The sequence below is a fragment of the Dendropsophus ebraccatus genome, chromosome 8 (assembly GCF_027789765.1).
Source record: "Dendropsophus ebraccatus isolate aDenEbr1 chromosome 8, aDenEbr1.pat, whole genome shotgun sequence".
Lineage (NCBI taxonomy): Eukaryota > Metazoa > Chordata > Amphibia > Anura > Hylidae > Dendropsophus > Dendropsophus ebraccatus.
In genome coordinates, this window is record NC_091461.1 from 123,053,333 (window position 1) to 123,076,540 (window position 23,208).

The 23,208-nt window shown below is 48.4% G+C and overlaps 1 protein-coding gene across 7 annotated transcripts in view; it reads left to right on the forward strand.

Moving 5' to 3' along the window:
• Positions 1-23,208, forward strand: part of RC3H1 (ring finger and CCCH-type domains 1) — a 55,452-nt gene that overhangs the window by 1,062 nt on the left and 31,182 nt on the right. Inside the window, exon 1 of one of the 7 annotated variants that reach the window (XM_069981662.1) lies at positions 8,671-8,744. The exons of the other annotated variants lie outside the window; for them this stretch is intronic. The gene's annotated coding sequence lies outside the window, so the exon portion shown is untranslated. Of the gene's footprint in view, positions 1-8,670; positions 8,745-23,208 lie in introns of those variants that run through there. 7 annotated transcript variants of the gene reach the window in all.

Genomic DNA, 23,208 nt, shown 5'->3' on the forward strand with positions numbered 1-23,208 from the left:
ATAAAGCCACTCGATAAGAACGACGGCAATCATTAGCGACCACAAGAGGAATTCGGTTAGAGCCATGACCGAATCCCTCTTATGTGATAAAACTACAACTCCCAGCATGCCCTGACAGCCCTCTTATTAACAGTGGTTCCCAATCTTGGGCATTACAGCTCCAGAGACTGCCCGGGCATGATGGGAGTTGTAGTTTTGTCCCGCTGGACAGTCACGGAGTAAGGGAACCCTGGGTTAGGCTCATGCTGTCTTGGTGTTAGCGTTTGGGTTAAGTCCATGGAGGATTCTTGATCTTGACTTAATTTATTTGGTCTGGATCAAATCTGACGGGCACTTTGCATCCGAAACATATTTTAGAAAATGTCCTTGTTGTTACTCTCATCTCTCTGGTTGTTGTGGCTGCACTTCTAGTATATAAAGTGGTATTCCAGCCTGTCATACATAATAAAATAAGATGGAAGAATGGAATAAAAACGTATACTTACCTCACCCCGCTCCCCCGCAGCTCCTGCTCCCCTCATAATCTTCCTTACTGCTGCTGAGATGGACGCTCAGGAACAACACAAAAGGAAAGAGGCTATATAAAATTGTGAAGCACCCCAAAATCGCAGTATCTGATGTGGGGTGCTTTATAATTTTACGTACCCTCTTTTCTTTTGTGGTGTTCATGGTCTGTACTGGTATGTAGTGAAGCACCCACCTATTTAAGGAGATGGGCACTCAGGGCGTGACCTGCCTGCTCAGCCAATCACCAGCTGCAGTGGTGTCCTCTCCTGCTCAGTGATTGGCTGACGGGAAGCTTCCTGCACTGGATGCTGCTCTGCAGAAGCCGTAAGGAAGAATATCTGAGAAGAAGAAGAACAGGGGCTCTGGGGGAGGAGGAGGAGGTAGGGTATAGTCTGTTTTACCCCTGTCTCAGCATCACACACACACTAGGCTGGAATACCCCTTTAAGGGTACTCACTATATGCCAGAAGATGGGATAACCCTTTGTGTTCTGTTCTGGCATCTGATTGGTTGCTGCCGGCATCTACTCCATTGTTTCTCTTCAGTCCGTATTCATCAGTGTCCAGACGCTGCGCCGCTGTCCGGTATCTCTGTGAGCCGCATTGTGTTCTGCTCTACAGCAAGCGTTGACCTGTTGGCGGCAAGTCACCTGACACGTCCTGTTTCTGTGCAGATTTTGCGTAGCTCTGAGAATCTTTATAGTAAATAAATAAGGCCGAGTTCACACTGCGTCGTTACTATCTATGTGACGTACATTAAGCGTAAAAAACCACTGCAGTTGTATGTCAGACTGGGGGATCAGCTTCCTATTGACTTACATATCTATATCAGATCTTTTTTTTACGCATACATAAATTTGGTTGACCTCGTTAATATTATGTACTGAAACAAATGGGAGAACGCAGGAAGAACGTCACCCGTTTCCCATTGTGTTTGTGAACATTGCTTCGCCCAGTTGGGGTGTGAATGAGTCCCTGTATGGACTGTATTACAGTGTACAGGACTTGTACTGGTCAGATATCTGAGGGTCCGGCGTGGCCGTTCTGCTGCAGATGACGTCATTCTGTGGATTTGCCGCTGCCTTCCCATTTATTAGGTGACATTAGAGATTCCGCCAGGTAAAGGGGCTCCTCATCCTGTAAGAATTTAGGCCGCATTCCTACATTGTGGTCACGGTGTGTGGCCGAAACCACAAAACCACCGCGACACATCTGCAACCTGTGAGCACAGCCGGGATCAGTGCAGATGTTTAACCTTAGATGCTGCGGTCAGTAGTGTCTGTCATTCTCTGCGCTACAATCCCAGGGGGCCAGAGGCTTACCTTGGGGGGGATAAGACTCTTAACTCTTATATTTTGTGTTACACATATAATGTCTTATGTCTGCTTATTTATCGTGACCTTAGGGACGTTGTTTATCCCAACACAAGGCATTCATGGAGGGACGTTGCTTACGTCTTCTGTCCCATTACGCAAGGGCCTTACACAATCTCCTTTTCTCAGGGTCTTTGTAGAGATACCCAGTGTGGAATTACATGGTGACAGCCATCCGCCCCAACACTGAGGATAGTAGGCAGCAGATGGACATCATGGCTTCCACTTACCCTGCCACCCTGATACTATTCATTGTATGTGCAGGGGGGACATTCCCTGAAAAAGTGACAATAGGTGCTGTATGAGCTGGACCGTTATACCTGGAGAGAAATGCAGATAGCCATGCACGCTCACCCGGGGCGGTCATACTGTAAGCATGACACTAGTAAGTGCATTAGGTTAATAAGTTTAAAGCCTTTCACCTTCCTGACAGCTCAGAGGTTTAGATGCGGAAAGAAGAATAGTGTCTGTCAGCCGTCCAGAACCCTCAGTATGGAACTGATGCACAGACTTCATTAGGCGCCCTGATGAAGAAGAGATTTGTCTCCTCGAAATGTGTTGAAATAAAGTTGCTTCAAAGCTACAAGGTTCGGGTCACCATCCTTAGATTTCTGAAGCCGTTCCATTTGTTTGGGTCACCATCCTTTGTGTGACGCCCGTCCATCAGTTCCATACTGAGGGTTAGGTGCTGCCAACAACCTCCATTGTTCTTTTCTTGCCATGCTTCTCCTCTTATAAAACAACAGTATAATATGGCTGCTTGAGTCCGGCCTAAATTCAATGACTGTTTGCAAATTTGTGCTGGAGAAATACAGTTTTACTAAATCTTATCCACATCCTATGGCAACTAACCTGCCGCCACTATTTCTGCCCCCTGTTCACTGCCCCCTAAAAGGGAACATCATGTCTGCAATAATATACATCATGGGGATTTTGCTGCAGATCCTTGAGTGCTGGTTTTTCTCCCTCACATATTTACCAAAATCTATAAATTGCAGCTAGCGTGTTATCATGCAATTTCATGCAAAAAAAAACATATATGTGATCGTAGGTAGGGAAGGGGCTGTGCACAGTTGTATGGCCAAAAACTATACATTTATACAGTTATATAGATTTGTAATTTAGTTCTACAGTACTTATCAGCTGCTGTATGTCCTGCAGGAAGTGGTGTATTCTCTCCAGTCTGACACAGTGCTCTCTGCTGCCACCTCTGTCCATGTCAGGAACTGTCCAGAGCAGCAGCAAATCCCCATAGAAAACCTCTCCTGCTCTGGACAGTTCCTGACATGGACAGAGGTGGCAGCAGAGAGCACTGTGTCATACTGGAGAGAATACACCACTTCCTGCAGGACATACACCACACATAAACCTATAGTCTGTATCATAATTTTATTATTATTTATTACTGGAAGTCATTGTGTGACCTCATGCAGCCTCATCTTAGTTTCACTCTTATAGAGTAGTCCTCTCTAGTCGAAGGCTGTCAGGGCATGCTGGGAGTTATAGTTTTGCCACAGACGGAGGGCGGCGGGTCAGGAAACGAGTCCGCCCTCGCTCATCACAGTATTAGACGATCACGTCTATAAGAAAACCACCTAAAATATTGTTGCGCTTTACCTTGAATTGTGAAAGAAAATTCTTTGAAATTCACCTAAAATGTTTCTCTCTCTATTTTCCTCACCTTGTTACAGTAACACGGTGGAAAAAACGGCTTCGTTTGTGGTTTGACGTTGCGGCGTCTTGTGATTTATTTTTATTTTTTTGTTAATGTTTTACCTGCTTTAATGGAAACGTCGTCTTGTGTCATTCTCCGGGCGCTGAGGGTTTCCGTCCTATTCACTGAGTCACATCGTGTTGTGATCGGCACGTGCCCGGCCGCCAGTGTGACAAAAACGTGAAAGAGACGGGACTCTGGAAGCCAAGCGGACAGTCTTCTTCCTCATTGTAGGGTGGTGGGAGGAGGAGGAGGATAAATCAGTCCTCTTGTGGCCGGAGGAGCGACAGGTCGGACATAGAACGATTCTGCTGGGGAATAGGCGGACAGACTGATTTCCATTGAAACAGTTTTTTTTTTTTTTTTTATCATCCTGTATTTCATATCATACAGTATATGATATGTCACCGACCGTCCGTAACATAAAAACCCCTGACTGGTGAAGAGGATGGCGTGATCGATGTCTCATCAAGAGAAGAAAATGAACCATCAGGTTGTTGTGTTGGAAACAGGAACAATGGGCAAATGTAGAGACCATATAATATGGGCCGATTATCGGGCAAATAGGGGGATGTCGCCCCAATTGCTTAAATAAAATGTAATATCAGGTACATTGGTTTTTTTTTTGTTTTTGTTTTTTTTTTTGTTTTTTTTTTTTACAAATCAGCCAATTGCTGCCAGTTCCCACAATTGGGGTCGTTCTTTTGCCATGCATCAGCCCGGCTCCATGCACTGGGGACGGACCGCTGTGCTCCCTGCTGCCACCTCTGTCCATGTCAGGAACTGTCCAGAGCAGCAGCAAATCCTCATAGAAAACCTCTCCTGCTCTGGACAGTTCCTGACATGGACAGAGGTGGCAGCAGAGAGCACTGTGTCAGACTGGAGAGAATACACCACTTCCTGCAGGATATACAGCAGCTGATAAGTACTGGAAGACAGTAGATTTTTTTTTTTTTTGTAATAGAAGTAAATTATGGAACTCTGGCACTTTATGGCTCCAGTTGATTCGAAAGCAAACATTTTATTTTTTTTTGTGAACCCGTTTTAAGCTCCATTCACTTCAGTGGAACTGCGTTGCAAAATCTGCACCCAAACTGGAGACAAGACAAGGCCATGTTTTTCTAACGCTGGAGAACCCCTTTAAGCACGCCATACACCTTTACTTACTATATAGCCCACAGCTGTTGATCCCGATTCCCCAATATACATGTACGCTCAGCCTCACCGAGCATACCAATAAGAGAGAGCTGCTGCTAGGAGGCTAACCGCCAGGAACAACACCCGGATCAGGCATTAAAATGTAATATGCCTGATCCTCCCCCCAACATCACCTGTCAGGGGAGAGCGGTGGGTGGATGAGCCCAGTGATCCCAATGGTGATTGCTGAATGTTCAGCTCGTCTCTGGGCCTTTTACATGGGGCAATAATTGGCTGGTTTCCCCCTCGGTGCCCTTCCCCCCACCATAAACAAACTTGTAAAATCCCTTTAAATGGTTAGTCTTTTCCAGTAGGAGATTATGTGGTGTGTCAGTCCGGTGTATATGTGCTATATGTTATTTTGGGAAACCTCGGACGTCTTCAGCTTATGATGGGAGAGGTTGCAGGCAGCAGTGTGAGTAAAGGATCGGTTTACAGGAAGAACCTGCCTGGTCACCGGCGCTAGTGGCAGCCGCACTGTATGGCGGTTTATAGAGTGATTGATGCTCGTCTCATCTGTAGTTACCCGGGGTGTTACTCAACCCAAATGTATGTGAAATGGCTCTTATTAGGTAACACTAAGAGTTACTCGCCCCTGTAATCCTCCTCTTAAAAAGGGGCGATTCTAGGCAGATTCATAGCCAAGCGGGGACGACTAAGGGCCATTTTACACAGAAAGATTATCTGCCGAACATTTGAAGCCAAAGCCAGGACTGGATTTGAAAAGAGGAGAAATTTCAGGCTTTCCTGTATGACCTGATCTCTGTTTATAGTCTGTTCCTGGTTTTGGCTTCAAATCTTTGGCAGATAATCTTTCTGTGTAAAAGGGCCCTTAGAGTCATGTTATAGGTGATGGTCATGTAAACTGCTGCCATGTCTTTCCTGCTAGATCTCATGTATACAGGGAGCATGGGGGGTGATGTAGGTCCTGTCACCCCCACTTGTACTGTCACCTGATTGCAGCTTGTAGGCATCTATCATGGCCGTCCCCTGCACACCTGGACGCCCTCAGAAAAGAAGAACCTAGTCCTTAGGACAGGCAGGTGCGGGATCCATAATTTGTCCGTGCCACAGATGACCTACAACTTAAAGGGTTCTGGTGATTTCTCTCACAGTCAGATTGGGTACAGGATACATTTACTAGAGATTCTTTGCACACAAAAAAAAAGTTTTGCTTCCAAAGAAGTGAGAGAACCTCAAAAAAGGCCCTCTGTACCCGAAAAGATGAACATAAATGTAAGGATACCATTTTTATACCCCATGGTAGAGTCACAAACATATTTTTTAAGAATTTGTGTTTTTTTTTCTTTTTTTCTATATCATAAAATCCTTAAATCTTGCAGTTTCCATTCTGACCACTAAGCCTAACACTAAGCTGAGACTTCTTATTGTATCTGTGATGAGGAGGAGGCTGCTGGAAAGTGATCTGTAATAGAGGGCACAATAGCAGCTCAGCAGTAATTATTAACTTCAATGGGAGAGAAGTCCGTTCTTGTCTGTGCCCATGGGGCTCTCTGTAAATGATGCCACTCAATTCCTGCACAAATAGAGGCAATATGGCTCTATTTCCCATTAAGCACAGCTCTATACATTGGGTGGTGGTGTGTTGTGGCTCCTATTGGTTACAGTACTGGGGGGCGGACCCCCACTGATCGGCTATTGATGGCTTATTCTGACCACAGACCATCAGTCATAAAGGTCCGGACAACACCTTAAAATTTTCCAATTCGCAGTAGTGGAAGAAAATGTGATGTTAGTGTTGATGGCGTTTAGGTCAGATATCCCCCATTTCCATCTACACGGAGGTGACCTTGTGCATACAAGGAAATCGCTCTTCTTTCTTTCACCGACTTCCCTGTTTGAGGTAACAAGGAAGTTTTTTTGTGTTGCCATTTGCTGTAATGTGTCCCTTAAAATAGTATCAGAAGTAGTCACAGGCGTTACTTATGGGTGAGGAGCAACAGATGACATGTCTGGGTGGTGACAGCACAGGGGGCCGGATGGTGGCAGCTCGTCCTGGATAGTGACAGCACAGGGGGCCGGATGGTGGCAGCTCGTCCTGGATAGTGGCATCATAGGGGGCCGGATGGTGGCAGCTTGTCGTGCATAGTGGCAGCTCGTCCTGGTTGTCGGCAGCTTGTCCTGGATAGTGGCAGCACAGGGGTGTCGGATGGTGGCAGATCGTCCTGGATAGTGGCAGCTCGTCCTGCATAGTGGCAGCATAGGGGGCCAGATGGTGGCAGCTTGTCCTGCATAGTGGCAGCATAGGGGGCCAGATGGTGGCAGCTTGTCCTGCATAGTGGCAGGTCGTCCTGGATGGTGGCAGCACAGAGGCCTGGATGTCGGCAGCTTGTCCTGGATAGTGGCAGCACAGGGGTGTCGGATGGTGGCAGCTCATCATGGATGGTGGCAGCACAGAGGGCTGGATGTCGGCAGCTTGTCCTGGATAGTGACAGCACAGGGGGCCGGATGGTGGCAGCTCGTCCTGGATAGTGGCATCATAGGGGGCCGGATGGTGGCAGCTTGTCCTGGATAGTGGCAGCACAGGGGTGTCGGATGGTGGCAGCTCATCCTGGATAGTGGCAGCACAGGGGGCATATTGCCTGTCCTGTCTGTCTATGGCCATACACCAACCCCCCCCCCCCCCCACCCCGCTATGATCACATAATGTCTATTTATTGTTTGTGAACCATGCTGACCGATAGGCAGAAGTAGGTAAATGCAGCTAGTTTCTTCCATAAACAGCGCCCCTCCTGTCTGCAGGTCATGTGCGGTATTGCTGCTCACTTTAGTAGACAAGAGATACAAGTCTCAAACTATAGGCCAGGCTGTTGCAGAACTACAATTGCCATCATGCCTGGACAATTAAACTTAAAGCTCTGGCTCTCCAGGCATGATGGGAATTGTAGTTTTGCATCAGCTGGAGGGCCGAGGGTTCCCTGTCCCTGCTATAGGCGGAGGGGGTGCTGGTTTTGGAAGAAAGAGACGGTATTCTGTTTCTTTCCCCCTCCAGGGAATACAGCTGTACCCCCTTATACCTCCGATTACATCCAGATCCCGAGTATCTCTATGTGCCTGTCTGATCCTGATCTCGCTTCCTGGGAAAGCTGAGTGATTATACAATGACCGCTAGCTAGCCCATATGGCAGCACCTTATCCGTGCCAGGCATCTCTGCCCATCCACGGGGTCACTCGGCCACATGTATCTATATGTATATAGGGGCCATTGTGCTGTATGGGGGCTCCTCTGACATTGGGTGTGACAACACCGGGTATGGAGGGGACCCCCTTGTCATCCTGTACGACTGAGAAAGAAAGAATGCTGTGCTGGGAGCAGATGCTGCACTTGCTAGAGGGGCCCCCTAACAACCCTGGGGGGGGGGGTACCCCCATAAGGATAGAGGGAGGATAGGCCCTGTCCGCTTCTTTGTGCATGAAGTGCCCGCCAGGCTCCTACCTCCAGCATCTCGTTGCACGCTTCTCATGTATTATGCAGCCATACATTGTGGTTTTCACAATGACAGCAATACAAAAAAAGAAGAAGCCTAAATATGCAACAAGCCATGATGAGGGGGCGGAAAAACAAGTGGGAGGAGATAAGCTGCCCGGGCGGGGGACGCTCCGATGTGTAGTGTATAGAGAGGAACCAGATGAGAGCCCCTGTCCTGCTGAGCAGGAGACCCTCCTGTGTACCCACTGCCATCCTAGGTGCCCACCACTGACATCCCACCCTCCTCCTCTCCATGTAAATCTACCCACGTTAGTACGGTTCACTTCCTCTTTTCGTAAAAGAAGCACTGCCCCTTTAAGGAGGGCGTTGCAAATAACTTGCAGGAATGAGGAAGCAGGCTGGAGGATACAGTAAGTTTATTGCACAGCGAGGTGCTCTCAGGTCAGAGAAGAGACGGGGCTGTGCGCCCGCCGGGGGCAGCTGGATGGAGGGGCAGCCGGCCGGTGAGTGACTGCGGCTGGGGGCAGCGGGGGGCTGGCCTGCACATTGTGGGCAGCTTGTTGTGCAGCGCTGGGTGTGGGGAGATTGTGTAACCTCTGACAGGAAGAGCCGGCTTTCATGTGATGCGGCATTGTGCAGGGATGCTGTGGGAATGGCTGGCCATCGCTCTGCCATCATTGTGCTGCTACGTCTGCCCTGGGTCCTGAGTGCCAGCCACGGCGCTCTGGGCGGTGGTATAGATGCCATATGACAGCTTTCTACTCCTACACGCTTTTATATGAATGGCGGCATTGTGAGCCTGTACTGTACGGAATCCTTCCACAGCCGAGGAGGTGATCCCCGTAGTGACAGGTTATGGGGGTCATGGTGCTAAACCTTACCATGTCTATCTCTGATGCGGCCGTGAAATCTCCATTACCTTTACGTGTGTCGCTGTCTGATGAGTCCGTCTCGCCACTTACATCAGGTCACTCGTTGTTTCACGTAAACGGAAAATAAAGTAGAAAATAAATCATTTTAGACGTTCAAGTTATAAACAACTGTCGGAAGTTACCTCGACTCTTTTATCGCAGGGACGTTCCAGTCTGTAATACATGAAGTATAGTGCGGTGCTGTGACCGTTTATACTCCCAGCATCATAATGATACGCGATACCGCAAGCTCTGTTGCACATAGTCCATATATAGGGACCATAATAAAATATGTTGGATATCCGTGTATAGGGACCATAATATAGGTCGTGTGTCCGTATATAGGGACCATAATAATGTGTGTTGTATGTTAATATAAAAGGACCATAATGATATGTCGCATGTCTCTGTATAGGGACCATAATAATATATGTTGCATGTTCGTGTATAGGGACCATAATAATATGTTGCATGTCCGTGTATAGGGACCATAGTAACATATGTCGCATGTCTGTGTATAGGCACCATAATATGTCGGATATCCGTGTATAGGGACCATAATAATATATGTCCGGCGTTTGTGTATAGGGACCATAATATATTGCATGTCCGTGTATAGGGACCATAATATATCGCATGTCCGTGTATAGGGACCATAATATATCGCATGTCCGTGTATAGGGACCAGGGTGGATAAAAATCAATGATTTTTTTAAAAAAATCAAAAAAATCGGATTTTTTTGATTTAAATCGGATTTTTTTGATTTAAATCGGATTTTTTTCAATAAACTGCTTTTTGAGGAAAATATTTTACCATCCAAAGGTTCTTCCATCATGAGATAAAGCTGAGTTGTTTAACTCAGTAGAATAAAGGCTGTATATGTTCTCAAATGTTACAACATGAACAGAGTTGAGAAAAAGACCTTAATCCTATTGTTCTACAAACCTATGAATACAGAATCATCCCCTTCAGTACCAAGTCCAAGAAGTTAGACAATATGTTTCTGATTGTTTGGACTATTTTTTTTTTTTTTTTTTTTGTTTAGCCAAATTAGTTAACATGGATGTTTGTTTAAGCAAATAACGTATGCTGTAATGTTGTTATTATTTCAGTTGAATAAATCCATTTAAATTGTTATTAAGTTCAGGATTATTTTTCTCCTTCCTAAGTACAACAGAACAGTGGTGTCCAAATATGAATGATTAACCCATTAAACTGGGGAGAAAAAAGTAATATAAAAAGTGATTCTAAAAATCTTCATCTACTTGCATGTTAAAGTAGCAAGAACTAGTTTAGGTAGAAACTTTGATTTAAATCACTGATTTAAATCAAGCCTTCCGGACTAGTGATTTAAATCGTGATTTAAATCAGTTTGATTTAAAACAAATCCACCCTGATAGGGACCATAATATATCGCATGTCCGTGTATAGGGACCATAATATCTCGCATGTCTTTGTATAGGGACCATAATATCTCACATGTCCGTGTATAGGGACCATAATATATCGCATGTCCGTATATAGGGACCATAATATATGTTGCATGTCTGTGTATAGAGACCATAATATATGTCGCATGTCTGTGTATAGGGACCATAATATATTGCATGTCCGTATATAGGGACCATAATATATCGCATGTCTGTGTATAGGGACCATAATATATCGCATGTCTGTGTATAGGGACCATAATATATGTCGCATGTCTGTGTATAGGGACCATAATATATGTCGCATGTCTGTGTATAGGGAGGGACCATAATATATGTCGCATGTCTGTGTATAGGGACCATAATATATGTCGCATGTCTGTGTATAGGGACCATAATATATGTCGCATGTCTGTGTATAGGGACCATAATATATGTCGCATGTCTGTGTATAGGGACCATAATATATCGCATGTCCGTATATAGGGACCATAATATATGTCGCATGTCTGTGTATAGGGACCATAATATATGTCGCATGTCTGTGTATAGGGACCATAATATGTCGCATGTCCGTATATAGGGACCATAATATATGTCACATGTCCGTATATAGGGACCATAATATATGTCGCATGTCTGTGTATAGGGACCATAATATGTCGCATGTCCGTATATAGGGACCATAATATATGTCACATGTCCGTATATAGGGACCATAATATATGTCGCATGTCTGTGTATAGGGACCATAATATGTCGCATGTCCGTATATAGGGACCATAATATATGTCGCATGTCTGTGTATAGGGACCGTACATGGAATGTGCTATTACATGGGGCGATTATTAGCTGGCCTGGATCGCCCTGTGTACCCGCTCAGCGATCAGCCCGCAGACGCATGTTCATCCGCTCATTGTGTTGTATAGACAGGCCAAAAAGTCCTTGTTCGTTGGCTGCACATCTCTCTGATATTGATTGGGGATCACAGGGGAGGCCGTGCCTGCTAGATACCCGAGCTTGTTATAGGGCTTACCCAGGATTAGAAAAAGCACAGCTACTTTCATGCAAGAACAGCGCCACCCTTGTCCTCTGGTTGTATGTGGTATTACACATCAGCTCCATTCACTTGCTTAACCCCCCCCCACACCCAACCTGAGGATAAGCTTGGTGCTGCTTCTGGAGGAAAGTGGAGATTTTTCTGGATAATCCCTTTTAATTGATCAGTGCTGGCATTGGGCAGCCATTAGTTATATGTATGACCACATATGCACCTGCAGGGATAGTCTTACCTGGTAAATGTTAGAAAACCTTTGTCTCAGCTGCTTTAAAGGGAAACTCCAGCGAAAATGTTTTTCTTTAAAATCAGCTGGTTTCAGAAAGTTATACAGATTTGTAATTTACTTGTTTAAAAATCTCAAGTCTTCCAGTACTTATCAGCTGATGTATGTCCTGCAGGAAGTGTTGTATTCTCTCCAGTCTGACACAGTGCTCTCTGCTGCCACCTCTGTCCATGTCAGGAACTGTCCAGAGCAGCAGCAAATCCCCATAGAAAACCTCTCCTGCTCTGGACATTTCCTGACACGGACAGAGGTGGCAGCAGAGAGCACTGTGTCAGACTGAAGAGAATACACCACTTCCTGCAGGACATACAGCAGCTCATAAGTACTGGTAGACTCCTGTTTTTACTTTTTGTATATAGAATGTTTTTAACTATTGAATGTGCGTACTTTATATCTCAGGCTTTTTCCCTTGTATTGTGACCCCCATAGGGAGTAAGCACTGACCAGGCTCCAGTTATTCCACGGAGAGCTTTAGTTCTAGGGATCAGCTTGTTACCCCGTCTCCTGTGGACTAGTGGGGATACCCCTTTACCTCTGGATCAGCTTGTTACCCCGTCTCCTGTGGACTAGTGGGGATACCCCTTTACCTCTGGATCAGCTTGTTACCCTGTCTCCTGTACATGGATGGGGATACCCCTTTATGTCTGGATCAGCTTGTTACCCTGTCTCCTGTGGATGGGTGGGGATACCCCTTTATGTCTGGATCAGCTTGTTACCCCGTCTCCTGTAAATGGATGGGGATACCCCTTTATGTCTGGATCAGCTTGTTACCCCGTCTCCTGTGGACGGGTGGGGATACCCCTTTATGTCTGGATCAGCTTGTTACCCCGTCTCCTGTGGACTAGTGGGGATACCCCTTTATGTCTGGATCAGCTTGTTACCCCGTCTCCTGTGGACGGGTGGGGATACCCCTTTATGTCTGGATCAGCTTGTTACCCCGTCTCCTGTAAATGGATGGGGATACCCCTTTACCCTGGGATCTCTATGATGCAACTTGTGACCTATTTTAGCCAGTGTCAGATGGCGGGGTTATTGAGAAGCACCCACAGGCCTTATAATACCCCCTAATCTATGGTCACACATGAGGGCAGTGCTCACAGGGCATGATGGGAGTTGTAATTTTTCCACCTGTTGGATCAGTATTTTTTCCTTTTCCCGCCACATGTCGTGTAGAATTCTAAATGATATAATGAAATTGGCACAATCCAATGCTAGGAACGCTCGCTCCTCATGTATGGATAATTATATGTAGATCTCTGTAATGTCTATGTATGTCCCCCCAGAATTGTAAAGTGCTGCGGAATCTGTTGGCGCTATATAAATAAAAATTATTACTATTATTATATAATCCTGTAGAAGGATGAGTGATCGGCTGATCAGCAGCTGCCACCTGTCTGCGGATCCTTTGTGCGGCCAGTATAATCACTGGTTGTGTAGAAGGTCCCTTGTGGTCTCCCATAGGTTACAGTGTTATGTCATACTGCAGGCCCTTCATTGTAGACACTGGCCTCATCCCCCCAACACAGGCAACACCCGCTCCCCCCCCCTCCCCCAAATATCCATCGCCTTCTTGTTGTTGGTCCTTGCTGCTTATTGGTCCCCCTACACTTTATGCTGATGTCAGGCAAATCCGCTGCTCTCTGGTATAAAGACCCTATTACACAGGAAGACCTGTCAGATCGGCACTCGCTTGCTCCTCGTTCCCAGCTTGCTGCCAGCGCTATTACAAGCAGCGACAGCAGGGGGGCCGTGGAAGGCTGCGGGAGTGGCCCCATGGATGATCTTTACGCTTATTACATGGAGCGGCAGCCAGCAGACTGTCGTTATCATTCTGTTTTTTCAACATGCACAATGTCAGCTGATCGTTGCCTTTTAACAGTAGCAATTACACCAGGAGATTATCGGCCGATAATCGGCCAAATACATGGGGCTGATGCTAAAGGAGTCGGTGTAATGGATTTTCACTGGTGCCTTCACACGTATCGGATTCCACTGCGAGTATGCAACCCGGCCCCTTTAACTCCCCGCAGCATACATTACCTGCTTGGCACTACGGCTGCATGTGAGGCTCCTGTTGGTCCTACTCAGCCAATCAGTGCCGCCGTGCACTCCCACACAGCTGCACTGCTACTACTACCCGCACACAGGCGCACTGCTACTACTACCCGCACACAGGCGCACTGCTACTACTACCCGCACACAGCTGCACTGCTACTAATACCCGCAAACAGGCGCACTGCTACTACTACCCGCACACAGCTGCACTGCTACTACTACCCGCACACAGCTGCACTGCTACTACTACCCGCACACAGGCGCACTGCTACTACTACCCGCACACAGGCGCACTGCTACTACTACCCGCACACAGGCGCACTGCTACTACTACCCGCACACAGCTGCACTGCTACTACCCGCACACAGCTGCACTGCTACTACTACCAGCACACAGACGCACTGCTACTACTACCCGCACACAGGCACACTACTACTACCCACACACAGGCACACTACTACTACCCGCACACAGCTGCACTGCTACTACCCGCACACAGACGCACTGCTACTACTACCCGCACACAGGCACACTACTACTACCCACACACAGGCACACTACTACTACCCGCACACAGCTGCACTGCTACTACCCGCACACAGCTGCACTGCTACTACTACCCGCACACAGGCGCACTGCTACTACTACCCGCACACAGGCGCACTGCTACTACTACCCGCACACAGCTGCACTGCTACTAATACCCGCACACAGGCGCACTGCTACTACTACCCGCACACAGCTGCACTGCTACTACTACCCGCACACAGCTGCACTGCTACTACCCGCACACAGCTGCACTGCTACTACTACCCGCACACAGACGCACTGCTACTACTACCCGCACACAGGCACACTACTACTACCCGCACACAGCTGCACTGCTACTACTACCCGCACACAGGCGCACTGCTACTACTACCCGCACACAGACGCACTGCTACTACTACCAGCACACAGGCACACTACTACTACCCGCACACAGGCGCACTGCTACTACTACCCGCACACAGGCGCACTGCTACTACTACCCACACACAGGAGCACTGCTACTACTACCCGCACACAGGCACACTACTACTACTACCCGCACACAGGCGCACTGCTACTACTACCCACACACAGGAGCACTGCTACTACTACCCGCACACAGGCACACTACTACTACCCGCACACAGGCACACTACTACTACCCGCACACAGGCGCACTGCTACTACTACCCACACACAGGAGCACTGCTACTACTACCCGCACACAGGCACACTACTACTACCCGCACACAGGCACACTACTACTACCCGCACACAGACGCACTACTACTACCCACACACAGCTGCACTGCTACTACTACCCGCACACAGGCGCACTGCGACTACTACCCGCACACAGGCGCACTGCGACTACTACCCGCACACAGGCACACTACTACTACCCGCACACAGGCGCACTGCTACTACTACCCGCACACAGGCACACTACTAATACTACCTGCACACAGGCGCACTGCTACTACTACCCGCACACAGGCACACTACTACTACTACCCGCACACAGGCGCACTGCTACTACTACCCGCACACAGCTGCACTGCTACTACTACCCGCACACAGGCACACTACTACTACCCGCACACAGGCGCACTGCTACTACTACCCGCACACAGGCGCACTGCTACTACTACCCACACACAGGAGCACTGCTACTACTACCCGCACACAGGCACACTACTACTACCCGCACACAGGCGCACTGCTACTACTACCCGCACACAGGCACACTACTACTACCCGCACACAGGCGCACTGCTACTACTACCCGCACACAGGCGCACTGCTACTACTACCCGCACACGGGCACACTACTACTACCCGCACACAGGCACACTACTACCCGCACACAGCTGCACTGCTACTACTACCCGCACACAGGCGCACTGCTACTACTACCCGCACACAGGCACACTACTACTACCCGCACACAGGCGCACTGCTACTACTACCCGCACACAGGCGCACTACTACTACCCGCACACAGGCACACTACTACTACCCGCACACAGGCGCACTGCTACTACTACCCGCACACAGGCACACTACTACTACCCGCACACAGGCGCACTGCTACTACTACCCGCACACAGGCGCACTGCTACTACTACCCGCACACGGGCACACTACTACTACCCGCACACAGGCACACTACTACCCGCACACAGCTGCACTGCTACTACTACCCGCACACAGGCGCACTGCTACTACTACCCGCACACAGGCACACTACTACTACCCGCACACAGGCGCACTGCTACTACTACCCGCACACAGGCGCACTACTACTACCCGCACACAGGCACACTACTACTACCCGCACACAGGCGCACTGCTACTACTACCCGCACACAGGCACACTACTACTACCCGCACACAGGCACACTACTACTACCCGCACACAGGCGCACTGCTACTACTACCCGCACACAGACGCACTGCTACTACTACCCGCACACAGGCGCACTGCTACTACTACCCGCACACAGGCGCACTGCTACTACTACCCGCACACAGGCGCACTGCTACTACTACCCGCACACAGGCGCACTGCTACTACTACCCGCACACAGGCGCACTGCTACTACTACCCGCACACAGGCGCACTGCTACTACTACCCTGCACACAGGCGCACTGCTACTACTACCCGCACACAGGCGCACTGCTACTACTACCCGCACACAGGCGCACTGCTACTACTACCCGCACACAGGCGCACTGCTACTACTACCCGCACACAGGCGCACTGCTACTACTACCCGCACACAGGCGCACTGCTACTACTACCCGCACACAGGCGCACTGCTACTACTACCCGCACACAGGCGCACTGCTACTACTACCCGCACACAGGCGCACTGCTACTACTACCCGCACACAGGCGCACTGCTACTACTACCCGCACACAGGCGCACTGCTACTACTACCCGCACACAGGCGCACTGCTACTACTACCCGCACACAGGCGCACTGCTACTACTACCCGCACACAGGCGCACTGCTACTACTACCCGCACACAGGCGCACTGCTACTACTACCCGCACACAGGCGCACTGCTACTACTACCCGCACACAGGCGCACTGCTACTACTACCCGCACACAGGCGCACTGCTACTACTACCCGCACACAGGCGCACTGCTACTACTACCCGCACACAGGCGCACTGCTACTACTACCCGCACACAGGCGCACTGCTACTACTACCCGCACACAGGCGCACTGCTACTACTACCCGCACACAGGCGCACTGCTACTACTACCCGCACACAGGCGCACTGCTACTACTACCCGCACACAGGCGCACTGCTACTACTACCCGCACACAGGCGCACTGCTACTACTACCCGCACACAGGCGCACTGCTACTACTACCCGCACACAGGCACACATCTCCAGCCCTGTGTATCATGTCCCGTGCTGAGGACCTTACGCTGCACCCCCTGACCCTCATAAGACACATACGGCTTCTCAGGGCCGCTTCTGTTTGGACTGATAAAACCTGACATGCTTATCATTTATTGTACAATATTAGGCGGTATTGCGTCGCGGCTGCCTGTGGCGATATTGCGGCGGGGCTGTATGCTTGGGGGTTATTCCTGTATTCAGCAGTCAGGATTGGAGGACATTATCTATATCGGCCATCACATACAGGGACTACAACCTCGGAGCTGCTGTCCTCACGCATAAATTAGAGGGACGGCTGTGTTCTCTGTTATCAGAAAAGTTATTGCTTACTGCTTTGGTGTAGGAGCACCCTGTACTGGGTGGGAGGAGGAGTGGGGGAGGGGCATGGTCTGCATAGTGGGGTCTACAGCCCTGTACTCTGACCCAGGAACTCTCCCTCACCTTCCAAATCATAGCAGATCCTCTTCAGGCTGGGGCTTGCATCAGGGGACAGGACTGTGGAGGTAATCTCTTCATAGCTGTAACCCCTCTCTCCCCGGACAGAGAGCGCTGTGTGTATGTGCCCACATCTGTCCTGCTCAATCCTTCAAGCTCCCTGCAGTGTCTGTCAATCCTGATTGGTCCATGCTGAATTTTAGTCTGACACAGTGCTCTCTGCTGACATCTCTGGTCGAGACAGGAACTCTGTCTTGGTTTTCTATGAATCCCCATAGAAAACCTCTCCTGCTCTGGACAGTTCCTGCGATGGACAGAGGTGGCAGCAGAGAGCACTGTGTTAGACTGGGAGTAAAACAACATTTCCTGCAGGACATACAGCAGCTGATAAGGCTCTGTGCTCACAGAGCAAAAGCGGCGGAATGCCACCAGCCTCCCTGTCGTCATGAGAGTCAATGGGAGGCTGGTGCGCTGCATCTCTTTGTGCTGAAGAATGAACATGTTTGTTCTTCAGAGCGGAGAGAGGAGCCGCACCAGCGTCAGGGAGGCTGTCAGTATTCCGCAGGGGAAAATGGAGTTGTCTGCCGCGGAATTCCGCCGCTTTGCTCTGTGTGCAAGGAGCCTAAGTATGGGAAGTAAACTACCAATCTATATAACTTTCTGACACCAGTTGAATTGAAAGATTATTTTTTTCGCTGGAGTGCCCCTTTAAGGAGGATGTACCTTCATTTTAACATGACCCACGGATAGAACGGCGCTGTCAAAGGGAAGCCAGTGCCGCGGTCCATTTTTTGAACCGCGGCCCGATTCCTGTGTACGGCACCATTCTATCCACGGGATCCGCGCTGGGGCTGAAGCACAGGAGGCAGGCCAGCCCGCCCCCAGTGGTAGGTGTGTTCTTGTGTAATCTCCTAATTGTTGTATCAGACTAGATATGGGTATAGGGTGTGTGTGTATGTTTTTATATATATATATATATATATATATAAATAAAATATAGGGGGGGGGTGTCTGTGAATTACGCTCTCGATTTAGCCAAGTTGATGCATGCTGGGACTATTGGCGGCGTCCGGTCACCCCAGGCGCAGGGTCACATACTTTCCTCGTGTAAGTGTCCTGTATTGGGGCCATTGATCGCAGCATTTAGACTTGTAATTGGTGTTACATGACAGTGTGATGATAGAGGAACATTAGTAGTCCTCTGGACAGTGCAGAGCGGCACTATATACTGTACAGGAGAGTGCAGCACTATATACTGTACAGGAGAGTGCAGCACTATATACTGTACAGGAGAGTGCAGCACTATATACTGTACAGGAGAGTGCAGCACTATATACTGTACAGGAGAGTGCAGCACTATATACTGTACAGGAGAGTGCAGCACTATATACTGTACAGGAGAGTGCAGCACTATATACTGTACAGGAGAGTGTAGCACTATATACTGTACAGGAGAGTGCAGCACTATATACTGTACAGGAGAGTGCAGCACTATATACTGTACAGGAGAGTGCAGCACTATATACTGTACAGGAGAGTGCAGCACTATATACTGTACAGAACATTGTACACAAGAAACATTCAACAAAACCAGCAATTGTAGTACAGAAGTCACTAACTCCTCACTCATCCTTTACTGTTTAGAGTCCCCCCCCCCCTCATCCCAGCATTGTACAGGATGGGAGATGGTGCACTGCCTGTACTACTACTGTACTGTATATGCACTCCAGCAATCTTATACGGTACTGTACAGGATGGGAGATGGCGGTGCACTGACTGTACTACTACTGTGCTGTATATGCACTCCAGTAGTCTTTTACAGTACAAAATGGGAGATGGTTATATGCTGTAGTGTGTGTATATATATATATATATTTTATGTTATATGCTGTAGTATATGTATATAGTGCTGGCACTGCTATGGTATATGCTGTAGGTTCCGGTTCGGGGGGCCCGGTAACGCTCGTAGTATTTTGCCGTCTCTCACTTCTCCCGGCTTCTATATTTGGATCTCCCGCGTGCCGCCAGAGCTCTATTCTTAACCGGTTGTAAGGCGACCTTTCTCGCCCACAGGGTCACAAGATCTCTGTGTCATCCGTGTCTGGGGATCGGGTATTGCTTCCCTCTGAGTCACACGCAGCACGTGACCCCCCTTATTTTTCAGTCGCATCTTCCTGCCTGGTTGAGTAACTCTGTGGCGGTGTGAGACGCGGGGTTAATAAGGCAGGGCGAGGCGAGTATCGTGAAACCGAAGCGATGGGGCATGTACATGTGTGTGTCCCTGAGTCACAGCCTGAGTCAGCCCAGGGCTGGCGCTCGCCCTGTGTGTGCTCGGTTATGGTCGGGGCTCCCCTTTCATCTGCCGCCGCAGTCCTTTTATTTGGCTTCATATTAAAGCTCCCGGATTACCGTGATGTAATAACGCTGAGTCATCATCCGTAATAACACTTTATATACTGCGACTCCTCTATGCCGCCTCCTGCACTTACACTTCTTGTGGCCTGAGGTTATATATATATATATATATATATATATATATATTATATATATTTTATATTTATTTATTTTTTAACCTCTTAAAATCTAACTATCTTTGGCCTTAAAGGACATGTCTCACAAAATCAAGGATAGAACAATGTCTGACTGCTAGGACCCTTTGGGATCTCCATCACAGACCCTCTTGTCTCCCCCAAAAACACAGCGACGGTCCCACACAGACACCTCTGCCCCAGTCATTCTCTATGGGAGCCGCTGACACTACAATACTTGGCTCTCCATACCTACCATGGGCCTAGGAGACGTGGTCACACATGCACCATTTTTGTGAGAAAGTAGCTGCGTATTTTTTTATTACATTTTTTTTTATTCAGTATATTTTATTAAATGTTTTTGTTTCTCCAAGACTTTTATGTTAAAGGGGTACTCCAGATGGGAGAGCTTTTTTCACTATAGCCGGGGAGGGGGTAGATTAAAGCAACAACGTCCACTTATCTCCCTGGTTCCAGCACTGGGTCTCACGTTGCAGCTCCGGTCCCCGGCCGCTTCCTGGTCTATGACGTAATAGGAACCCGGGCTGGAACTGGGGAGGTAAGTGGACCTTGTTGCTTTCATCTACCCCTTCCCTGGCGAAAGTGAACAAAGCCCTCCCGTCTGGAGTACCCCTTTAAATACTTTTTCGACTTTGGCTTCATAAGTGGCTCTCCATCCATTACTACGTGCTCATGTATAGGACATAGATAGCTTAGACTAGACAACCCTGTCAGCTCTAGCACAGTACTGTACTGACACAGCCGTGCAGCAAAACATAATCTGTATTTTTTATGAATCCGCAAAAAAGTGGAAGTGGTTCAAGAGGTACCCTGGTGAAAATCTTTTTTTTTTTTTTTTCAAATCAATTGGTGTCAGAAAGTTACATAGATTTGTAATTTACTTCTATTTAAACATCTCCAGTCTTCCAGTACTTATCAACTGCTGTATGTCCTATAGGAAGTGGTGTATTCTCTCCAGTCTGACACAGTGCTCTCTGCTGCCACCTCTGTCCATGTCAGGAACTGTCCAGAGCAGCAGCAAATCCCCATAGAAAACCTCTCCAGCTCTGGACAGTTCCTGACATGGACAGAGGTGGCAGCAGAGAGCACTGTGTCAGACTGGAGAGAATACACCACTTCCTGCAGGACGTACAGCAGCTGATAAGTAACAAAAGACTTGAGATTTATTTAATTTAAGTAAATTACAAATTTCTGGCAACAGTTGATTTGAAAGGAAACATTTTTTTTTGGTGAGCTATCCCTTTAAAAGGAATCTGTTGGCTGCAGCTCTAGTATCAGACTGCTGACGCTGTTAGGACAGGGAGACACATGGTGCCTGTCATATATCTGTCTATGTTTCCAGAATGTAGAAAAATAATTTTTCTTCAGTGCAAAGTGTCAGAGAGGCGGTCCCAGGCGCCTGAATGGCTGATAACTGTAACGCCCCTTTTCTCCTCCTCTCACCTCCGTCCTTGCTTGATTGACAGCTGGAAGCCTGCACGACACGGGAACGAGAGCTGTAATCAGGACTCTGCTTCCACATGACTGTCAGTCCAGCAGGCATGGGGCTGGGAGGGGGAGCGAGGAGGCGATACAGCCCTCGGTTCTTTGACAAATGGCTGAAATCTGCAGCCGTGGACTTTGCCAAGGCACAGCGTATCGGCCACATAAAGTGACACTCCGCAGGTTTCACGTTCACAGCGCAGGTCAGCAGCCTTGGGGAGGTTCTCTTCAGTATATGGAGGTCCAGTTTCCTATCCCGTATATACACTCACCGGCCACTTTATTAGGTACACCTGTCCAACTGCACGTTACCACTTAATTTCTAATCAGCCAATCACATGGCGGCAACCGAGCATCAGTATGGGGAAGAAAGGTGATTTGAGGCCTTTGAACGTGGCATGGTTGTCGGTGCCAGAAGGGCTGGTCTGAGTATTTCAGAAACTGCTGATCTACTGGGATTTTCACGCACAACCATCTCTAGGGTTTACAGAGAATGGTCCGAAAAAGAAAAACCATCCAGTGAGCGGCAGTTCTGTGGGCGGAAATGCCTTGTTGATGCCAGAGGTCAGAGGAGAATGGGCAGACTGGTTCCAGCTGATAGAAAGGCAACAGTGACTCAAATAGCCAACCGTTACAGCCAAGGTAGGCAGAAGAGCATCTCTGACCGCACAGTACACAGTATGCGCTACAGCAGCAGAAGACCACACCGGGAGCCACTCCGCTCAGCTAAGAACAGGAAACTGAGGCTACAGTTTGCACAAGCTCATCGAAATTGGACAGTAGAAGATTGGAAAAACGTTGCCTGGTCTGATGAGTCTCGATTTCTGCTGCGACATTCGGATGGTAGGGTCAGAATTTGGCATCAACAACATGAAAGCATGGATCCATCCTGCCTTGTATCAACGGTTCAGGCTGGTGGTGGTGGTGTCATGGTGTGGGGAATATTTTCTTGGCACTCTTTGGGCCCCTTGGTACCAATTGAGCATGGTTGCAACGCCACAGCCTACCTGAGTATTGTTGCTGACCATGTCCATCTCTTTATGACCACAATGGACCCAACATCTGATGGCTACTTTCAGCAGGATAATGCGCCATGTCATACAGCTAGAATCATCTCAGACTGGTTTCTTGAACATGACAATGAGGTCACTGTACTCCAATGGCCTCCACAGTCACCAGATCTCAATCCAATAGAGCATCTTTGGGATGTGGTGGAACGGGAGATTGGCATCATGGATGTGCAGCCGACAAATCTGCGGCAACTGTGTGATGTCATCATGTCACTATGGACCAAAATCTCTGA